Raw genomic sequence first — 9,750 nt, forward strand, 5'->3', positions numbered from 1 at the left:
TCTTCTACACAAATAACAAAATCACTGAGAGGGCAATTAGGGAAGCAGTCCCTTTTACAATAGCATCAGAAAAAAAAAAAAAGAGAAATATCCAGGAATCAATGACAAAAGAAGAAAAGACTTCTAAATTGAGAACAGCAACACTCTGAAAAAAGAGATTGAGGAGGATATAAAAAAATGGAAAGAGATCCCTTGTTCCGGGGTAGGAAGAACCAATACAGTGAAAATAGCCATACTTCCAAAACTGCTATACAGATTGAATGCAATCCCTATTGAAATCCCAACAGTATATTTTACTGAACTAGAGAAAATAATCCAAAAATTCATTTGGAATCAGAAGAGACCTAGAATAGCAAAAGCTGTTCAAGGCAACAAAGACATGGCAGGGGGTGTCACAATCCCCAACATGAAACTATACTACAAATCCACTCTGATAAAAACAGCATGGCACTAGCAAAGAAACAGACCTGAGGATCAGTGGAATAGATTAAAAGATGCAGAAACAACTCGAGACATACTCAGCTAACTCATCTTTGACAAAGGAGCCAACTATCCTCACTGGAGGAAATATAGCCTCTATAATAAACGGTGTTGCAAAAACTGAATTTCAACTTTCCAAAGTTTAAAACTAGACCCCTATCTTTCACCGTGCACTAAACTAAAATAAAAGTGGATTAAAGCCTAAATATTAAAACAGATACTGATGAAAATAACACTGAGATTTCACCTCACTCCAGAAAGAATGGCTGCTATGAAGAAATCAACTAAAAAATCGCTTCTCGGCCTTTTGGCTAAGATCAAGTGAAGAAATCAACTAATAACAAATGCTGGTGGGGTTTTGGGAAGAAAGGAACCTTTCTTTATTCTTTGTGGGAGTGCAGACTGTTGCAACCACTGTGGAAATCAATATGGTGATACCTTGAACAACAAGGATTGGAAGTTCCATTTGACCCAGCCATTCCTCTGCTGGGTATCTTCCCAAAAGAATTAAAAGAATCCTACCTCAGTGCTCACTCATGTTTATAGAAGCATAGTTTGTAATAGATAAAACTTGGAAACAGCCTAATTGCCCATCAACTGGAGACTAGATAAAGAATTTGAATATTTTTTAAAAAAATAAAATGGAGTACTACTCAGCCATAAAGAAGAGAAACTAGAGTCATTTAAAGCTAAGTGGATGCATGTTGAGGACATAAAACTGGGAGCCAAATCTTTCTTTACAAACTTGCAGGATCAAGTATTTTGTTATAGAAATGGAAAATATACAATTATAGTGGATATCCTCATTAACTTTCATTACATAAAAGCATCTTGCCTCAAGGTTTTCCCCAGGATACATTACAATGTAGATTTCATATACCTTCCCCAAAGAACAAAAAACAAATCCTTATGCTGTGCCACACTCAGTACTACCCCTATCTTGGCAGGGTGCCGAACCCAGTCAGGCAATGGCTGTCTGCCTACCCTGTACCTCCCAGAAGACTCTCTTGGTCTACACCAGTCCCTTTTCCTGGCTTTGCATGCTCAGCCCTTTTTCCTGCATGAGGAATGCCTGTTTTTCTTCTGCCTGGGCATCTGAATTTATGTCCCCTCAAAGTGCGCAAGACACAACATGATGGATGCCCTTGGTTGTAATGCAATTAGAGACCATTACCCATGCACTGGCTGGGGGAACCAATAAAGGGGATGGAGAGGTGCTTCAGGGAAATGAAATTATCTGCAGGGAAACAGATAAATTAACTGGTGTTTACACTTGTGCTCCTTTAAGCTCCAAAGAAGACGTGCTTAAAAAGGAACCATATACATTGTAGATGAGGAAGAGGCAAGATTAATTGAAATATTAAATCAACTTTATGAGTGTGCAGGAGAATGCATTTCAAGTCCATTTGTCACCAGCTCACTGAAGCAGCTCCATTTAGGATGCTGATTTACAAATAGGAAAAGAGATGACTGAAACATCAAAATGCTTCTGTGTGCTACCAAATTAGAGAATTCTGAGGAGAAAGTCATTCTTTGGCATTTGTCTGGGAATCAGTGAGGTCTTGTTTTTCTGAGTTCTGTTTGTCTGAAGCTTGGAAGGGATGTGAGCTGGACAGTTAAACATATAGGCCAGGCAAAAGCAGATTCCCAGATCCTGCTGTAGTGAGGTTATGGATGACTTCGTCTGCACCCCAGCCTGTGCCACACTAGTCCCTGCATTTTTGTCCCTAATAACTTAGGTTCTTGTCCCCTCTCACTGAGATCAAGGGTGTGAGGTCATGTAAGCTCATTTCTAGGCAGCCTGGAGGGAGCACCAGGATCAGATTTAGAAGATTCCACTTGTTACACCACATTATACGTGGAGGAACCAAGGGACCCAGGGCTAGACATTTGTTAAGGTTCTATGGCTTCCAATGGCAGATGGAAAGCCAACTAATTTCCATCCTGCTGTGCAACCTGTCTAGGCACCTCTAGGCTGCCACACCATCTTGGGCTGGCTCCAGGGAGAGGTCCTGAGCACCACACATGGGCTATCTCCAGTGGCCCCCAGACCATGTGGGATCTGTGATCTCGACACACACATGGTCAAAATGTTGGCTTGGCTCTTTGAGGGTTCTCTCGGCCTAGAAATCTTTAGGCTGCGGTTGAGGCATGAGGCTGTTTGGCTAAGGTTCACACAGTGAGAGATGGCTGCCCAGAGTTTCAGCTCGGGCTACTGCCCCAAGAAGCCTCTGCTGAAGACCTTCACCCTGACCCATGAAGATTCCTCTCACTTGATCTTTTCTGCTGGCACCTGTAACTGTTCTCTTCAAGGCTGTACATGGCTCACCTAAGGCCACTTGACGAAGGCTATCTGAGACTCATGGCACCATTTTCCTCTCTGCCTTCCCCTCTGCAGACTGGGGTGTTGCAGACCAGGTGTTGCTGCCACACGTGCCTTCTTGTCCTGTGTGACTGTCCCTTGGTAATTTAAAGCCATTGTCTCCACTGGCCTTGACACCGCCAGAAACTTCAGTTCATGTAGCTGCTGACTTGATTCTTTCCCTGTGTTAATAGATAATACTTTATTAGATGAATGATTCAGCGGAACTCGCCTGAACTCTGGACAAGGAAGGGGAGTTGACCGGGCCCTGGGAGGCCTCAGGCCTGTCTTAATGAATCTGTCTTGCTTGTTGCCCCTGCAGTGTTGAAGCTTCAGGCTTTTTCCTGTAAGTCCTCTGAGCTTCTGCCCCGTCCCGCTGCTGAGTTGCCCTTTTGGTCCCTCCCGGCACAGACTTCAGTAGCTCAGTCACTCCCTCTGCGGCCACGCCCAGGTACTGCCCTGGGTCCAGGTGCCAGCCTATGGACTCTTGCAGAAGACCGCCTATTTTCCACAGGGGTATCCCCATCCTGCTGCAGTCAAAGCTTGCCAGGATGGGCTACTGAGCCCCTGGGAGGTCATCCTGCTGCTCACCCTCAGTTGAACTTACTATGAGGAGGACTTAATGACTCTACACTGTGAGTTTAGTGAGAAGAACAAAGCAGAACAACCCGGAAGAGAATCGTAAGTGCCCAGGAGGCCATAGGCACCAGTAAGGCTACTGTCAGTTAGGGTGTTAGCTGTTCCTTCCTTCCTTCCTTTCTGCCTTTCCCAGGAGGGACCTATGCACACACCCTAGGACAGCAATGGCAGACCTTTTAGAGACTTCAGCGGTAACGGAAGCCTGCTGTGGCACTTGTGCCATACGTCACCACCATTGCTCTAGGAAGTGTCCTTGCCGGCTGGCTTTCAGGTGGGCCTGAGAGTGAGATGAGGGAGGGAGAGGATGGAGGTGGAGGATGCTTCCCTGTCCCCTCTCTTCTGGGCTGTGTCTCCAGGTGCTCCTGTGCCATGTCCCTCATCCAGCCCCAAGAATAGCAGCCGCCATGGTGGGTGGCCCCCCAGAGCCAACTCGTGCCCTTCACTTGAGCCTATGGAAGGTGGCAGCCAACTGGAACCTGATCCTCCCCAGCTCTGTGTCGTTGGCGCCTTACTCTGAGCGCAGGAGCCTGGGTGCAGGATGTTCAGGTTTGAGGAGGGGTCCGGGCCACAGTCCTAGCCTTTGCCTTCTCTTCCCTCCTCCTTCCTGCCTCCCAGCTGGGGTGGGCTCTCTGGGGTTAGGGGTCCATTCCTGGAGTAGGGATGGGTGGCTCAGGGGATAGGATTTAAACATTTTAGAGCATTCTTTATTGGGGGCCCTTTGAGGCCCTGTCCATGAATAAATGTGGAAAAAGTTGTTTCAGGAGTTTAACAAGCATGTCAGGATTGTTTTTCTGTATAGCCCAAACTATCTATATCCACAGCTTACTGTAAAATATAGGTACCAAAAGCCAGGCCCTTTTATACTTGTGAATATTTCTGTATCACCTCATGACAACCTCATAAATATTGTTGACAGATGGAGCCATGTTTTGGAAAAAAGCCTTTCCAGACACACACAGTGTGGGATGGGGTGGCTGTTGCTCAGGTGCTGCACCTGGCTGTGGAACTCGGTAAGCATGGTTGGAGACTAAGGAAAGAGGGCCAGGCTGTGCCTGTGATCAGTCATGGCAGGTGGGAGGTCCCGAGTATGCTCTAGAGACATGGGGGTCAAGGTTCACCTGGGGGACAGGCCCTGGGCTGTCACTGTCTTCATCTCGCAGAGAGGAAGAGGGACCGGAAGGGTTTGGGTGGCAGACCCAGGTGAGAAAGCTTGGAGACAGCTGGGGGTTCAGTCTGGCTGACCCTGTGTCTCTGCTGTCCACCGTGCCCTCACAGCAGGAGCAGAGAGGGGTGCTTGGCCAGGGCACTGAGCTGCACCAGGGCCTCCACGCTGACCCCAGAGCCTGAGCTGAGCCTCTGCCCTCTGTTCTGCAGCTTGCTGGCTGGCGCATTCCTCTGAGAGCTGCTTGTGGGGGTTCCTGCCTCCCAGAGGGTGATGGGGAGTCGGGCCACCCCACCTGAGCAGCCTACCTCAGCCTCTCGGGGCCCTTCCCACTCTCCTCACGTTGACCTTGTTGTCCCGGATGGGCAGATACACTCGGCCTGACTCCACCATGTCCGGTTTTGACAGGCCTGTCTGAAATGGAAATATGGTAGGTCAAAAATGCAGTGAATGAACCCGGTCTATGAACACCCTCGCTTAGCAGCACAGCACGGTGAAGTGGGGCTGTTTCGCCTTGAGACTGCAGGGCTAACAGCCCTGGCAGAGAGGAAGGACCTAGAGGAGATCCAAATTCAAAATTTGAAGCAGACTCTTACTGAGTCCCGTTGTGCTTCCTTCGCCCCTCCCTCCGCTTCCCGCCCTCTTGTCTTCCCCTTCTGCTCGCACTGCTCTGCTTCTTCTGCTTCTGCCCTCCCCGCTCCACCTCCTCTTCCTCCTCCTCCTCCTCCTCCTTATTACGGTTCTAGGCATTTGCACTGAGCTTCATCCCAGCCCTCTTCAAACCTTGCTATGTGGAGGCAGGGTCTTCCTAAAGTCTTCCTAAGGACGGCAGCTTGCCATCCTCCTGCCTCACCTCCTGGAGTGTTGGATTGCAGGTGTGTACCCACCATATCAGGAGGACTGCATACCACGTTGGCAACACGATAAAGTGAAGATCCTAAGTTGAAGCAGGATAAGCGAGGGACCTCGGTGCTGTATTTATCATATTACACTGTCCTGTCTTGTGCTGTTTTGATTCTCATGGGCACGGTAGGAGTTAGGACCCTCGTGAATTTATGACTGAAGGCTGCGTGTCATGCTAGTGACCATCCTGGCCTGTTGACTATGACATGAAAGACACACTGGGCACATAATGGGCAGGCTGTGTTATTCTGGATTGCTTGGGTAATAGAAACTGGATTTTAGGGTCCCCCTGGGGCCACCCCTCTTTTCCCTGGGAATGCACTCTTGTGGCTGGGAGGAGAAGAGTGGTTTAGTCCTCACTAACAAGGTCAGGGTCATGCTTTCCCAGTCTGCCTGCCTGTGTCTGGAGAGCTGGGTGGATTCCCGTTCCCGTCCTCAGGGATGTACACAGCAGCACGCGACAGTCTGCACTGACCTGGGCTCTTAGGCACTGAGGCGTGGGGACGATTTGTGGGGTGCTGCTGCACAGTCCTCACTTACGAACACTCATTCGGGCGATCCTTCCTCTGCCCGCAGGTGTCCATCTGGAAAGCCCGTGGGGCAGACCCTGGCCTTGGCCCTCCCCGAAACCTGCCTGGGTCTGACTCTGTTGCCTCTTGCTTCGTCTCTAGCTACCCTGGCCCCTTGCACTGATCTGGCCACTCTCGGCCCTTCTCTGTCCTTTGTCTGCGTGGCACAACTGTGTCTGCTCACAGTCAGATTCTCTCACACCCTCTTGCTCTGTTTTCTGCTCAGTGTCATCTTGTCAGAGGCCCCATCTGTAGACCCCTCTGTCTCTCTCCTCCTGTGTGTTTGTTTCTCCCAAGGACATGATATACCTGTTTACCAGCTGTATTTCCAGCCACCTGCCCTTCCTGATGAGCTCTACCTGGTGTCTGGGCCAAACTGGGGCTCAGAGGAGACACGGACAGTAGGGGGAGCCCTTGGACTTGGGTGGGCAAGTTTCAGGGAAGAAGCAAGGACATTTCCCCAGCCTGAGCAACCCCTACTTTGCACTGCGGGCTCCTTCTGGATCATCACCTAGCGGACCCTAGACATACACAGAGTCTGGAGGGAGCTCATCCCCTACTCCACCGGCTCCTGCAGGCAGTCCACGGTGTGGCTGTGGCATGGGTCTGCCATTGCAGCCTCACCTCCTGTATGCTGGGGCCTGTCAGTGAGACACCGTGCCTTTATTCAGTATTCCGTAAATGCTCACTGACAATTGGAGGGGCCAGAAGTTGACAATACAAGTATAAAACAGATTCCGTGTTGTTAGGAAAGGTGAGCAGGAATTAGCAGGGCAGGAAGAGGGAGCCACATCCACTACAGTTCCCAATACTGGGCAGCTGAAATACCCCTAACACCAAGCTAGCTTGAATCCAGGGCTCCCGGGGAAAGCACTGCCCTGCAGGAGAGAAAGAGGCATGGCTGGAAAGTAGATGTGGAATATATGTTCCTTACAGAAAGGCTCCTGGAAGGCAGGCAGTGGGGTTGAAGCTTGAATTGTGTTCTGGTTAGCTGTGGCTGCATAATGAATTCCCCCCCAAATGTAGTGCTCTCAAAATAGCAGCAATCAGCTTATTATTTCTGCTGGTTCTGGGGGTGGAACAGGCCCAATAGTTGCTATGCAGGTTCTTTCTTGTCACACTGTGACTTTCTTGCAGGTTCTGGTCAGACTGCGTGTGTGATGGTTGACTTATGTGTCACCTGGGCTTATGGTGCCCAGATAGTTGGTTAAATATTGTTTAAATGCTACTGGGAAGGGCTTTGAAAGATGTGATTAACACTTAAACCATTGAACTTTGTGTAAAACAAGTCACCTTCCGTGCTGGTTGATTGGTTGTGTCAGCTTGAGTAAGAAACACCCAGCTACAATTGGCTCGGAAGACCCACCTGAGGGAGGATTGTCGCCAGAATGGGATAAAAGGGAATTAAGACGGAAGCCTGCGTATTTCTTCAGAGGGGCTCCAGTCTTCACCTTCACCTTGGACGGTCTCTCCTGGCTTCCAGCGAGGCCCTGTAGTCTCCTGATAGGATCTGCGGGGACACTACACCGAGCCCCAGGCCTTTGACCGGATCCTTCTGATCTCCAGCACACAGACAGCCCCTTTGCGCTCGTCCACGCCTGCCTGTGGGCGGCCATTGTAAGCCAGTCTATAACTGCTGATATATTTGTGTATCTTGTATTATACCTGTTTCTCCAGTAAACACTCACACACCTTCCACAGTGAGGGTGGGCCTCATTCAGGCCGTTGAAGGCCTCTGTTTTCAGAAACTGTGGTGGATACATGATGTGTCTGTTGGGCTAATCTCAAAGCTTCCTCGGTTGTGTATGTGGAGGCTGGGTGGGCTGAGACCTCTGCTGTGGTTGTGTTTCTCTGCGGGGTGCAGGGAACCTGGAGACTCCCTTAGGGAGAAGGCATGACAAAGAGGAGGAAGTTACTAGAATGAAAGGACAAACTGGTTCACCCAGAAACTGAAAGATCGACTCTTTGGGAGCCAGCCATCATGTTTGGCCGCTGTCTCTGTGGCCTAAGGGCCTCCTCGATCCCAGTGTGGGGTAGGGACGGGTAGATCGGAATATATCTGTGGGAGCAGACGTTGAGAAATGAGAATTCTCAGAATCTGGCCAAGGCAGTGGAGTCATAGGGGTCTGCACTGCAGTTTGCCAAGCGCACTGTGCAAGAAGGGTGGCTTGGGGCTGAGCCGCACCTGCTGGGGAGCTGCTTTTGCTTCTCACAGCGTTTGGTCATAGCTCAGCAGGAGTCGGAAGTGCCTGGGATGTGGTCTTTACCATCAGGGACTGAGTGTGTGAAACAGCAGAGTGGGAAAGGAGCGTAGTGACGGGAAGGTTTGTGGGGAGTCCCAGTCTGATGATTCCAGGAGGAGGAGTCCGGCCTGGCCTGGCTCGGCTCTCTGAAGGCCACAGGGTGGTCAGCAGAGGCAGTCCCGCGCCTGGGGTGGGGGTGAAGCTGTGGGAGATGCAAGAACTATCCCACGTCCATGCTGGAGTTGCTGGCTATCAGGCCACGATCTAGGGGAACTCATGGGCTCATTGTCTCCTCTGCTGGAATATCTACCCGATTTTACTTCCCACAGTCAATTCTCTCTCACCCTTCAGGTTCCAGGTCAAGCTCCCCTTCCTCAGGGAGACCCCTCCCTTCCTGGGCTCTCCTCTCCTGTCAGGTGCTGTGGAGTACTCCTTCCTCTCTGAATCTGTTTCCAAGTCTTAGTGATGACAAACTGTGCCGCTATAAACATAGGTGCGCATCTATCACTATGATATGATTCTTTTAATTCTTTTGGAGAGATACCCAGCAGAGGGTAGGCTGGGTCAAATGGGATGTCTAAACCTAGTTTTTCGAGGTATTTCCATAGGAGGTGGTAGTTTTTCATCTCTGAATGCCACTTTGGAACTGCAAAAATGTTGGACCTGTTTTGCCAACATTTTGAATGCTTCTGAACAAACAATTATTATTATTATTGTTAAATAAAAGTAAGACCAACCTGCAGACCAAGCAGTCCCTCAGTTAACTGCTGCAGAACCATCTGAGATAGAGACGCTTGGAGCAGGAGAATTATCCAGCTGGGCGCTACCTAAACCCGGGCCTGCGAACCGCGGTGTGGGCTGCAGGAAGCTCCGGAGGGCGGAAGGCGGGGTCAGGACCGATGTGGTGACGATGCAGCCGTCCCTAAAGCTTGCTGGGTAAGGGTCAGTAGTGTTGAGGGAGGTGCTCTTGTAAGAAATATCTCCGGTGCTCTTTGTGCGTGGATGGCGATGTGGCAGAGGAGTGGACTTGGCCAGCCTGAGTGTGAACAGCAGAATCCAAGGCTGTGGAATCCAAGCACCTTCACCAGTGCATTCTGCTTAAATTTTCTATTTTGATGTAAACACAGGGTAATATATTATGAAATCTATATGCACATAGTCAGAAGTATTCTTTTTAAAAAGCATAAAGTAAAAAGTCTAATCAAGGAAGTCCTTGTCAGTTTAATTGTATCATTTTTCGTTCTTACATGAACATGAGATAATGGCATATTTCACAATCAGTAGGGTTTTAGATGCCATGAATATGGTATACTGCTAAGGATGCACATACAGGTGAAAAAATACAAGGAAAAAATGCAGTGCAAAGTAAAGACAGTGAACACCTTTGAGGGG

General features: G+C 49.4%; 1 long non-coding RNA gene across 1 annotated transcript; it reads left to right on the top strand.

The window, feature by feature from the left end:
• Window positions 1-3,143: 3,143 nt before the first annotated feature.
• On the top strand, window positions 3,144-8,717 carry LOC104847652. Its single transcript, XR_776207.2, has 4 exons — window positions 3,144-3,523; window positions 3,615-3,752; window positions 3,838-4,491; window positions 4,856-8,717. It is a non-coding gene; the product is annotated as an uncharacterized LOC104847652 (long non-coding RNA).
• Window positions 8,718-9,750: the final 1,033 nt, after the last annotated feature.

The sequence above is a fragment of the Fukomys damarensis genome, unplaced genomic scaffold (genome assembly GCF_012274545.1).
Source record: "Fukomys damarensis isolate Sample0158 unplaced genomic scaffold, DMR_v1.0_HiC HiC_scaffold_29, whole genome shotgun sequence".
Classification (NCBI taxonomy): domain Eukaryota; kingdom Metazoa; phylum Chordata; class Mammalia; order Rodentia; family Bathyergidae; genus Fukomys; species Fukomys damarensis.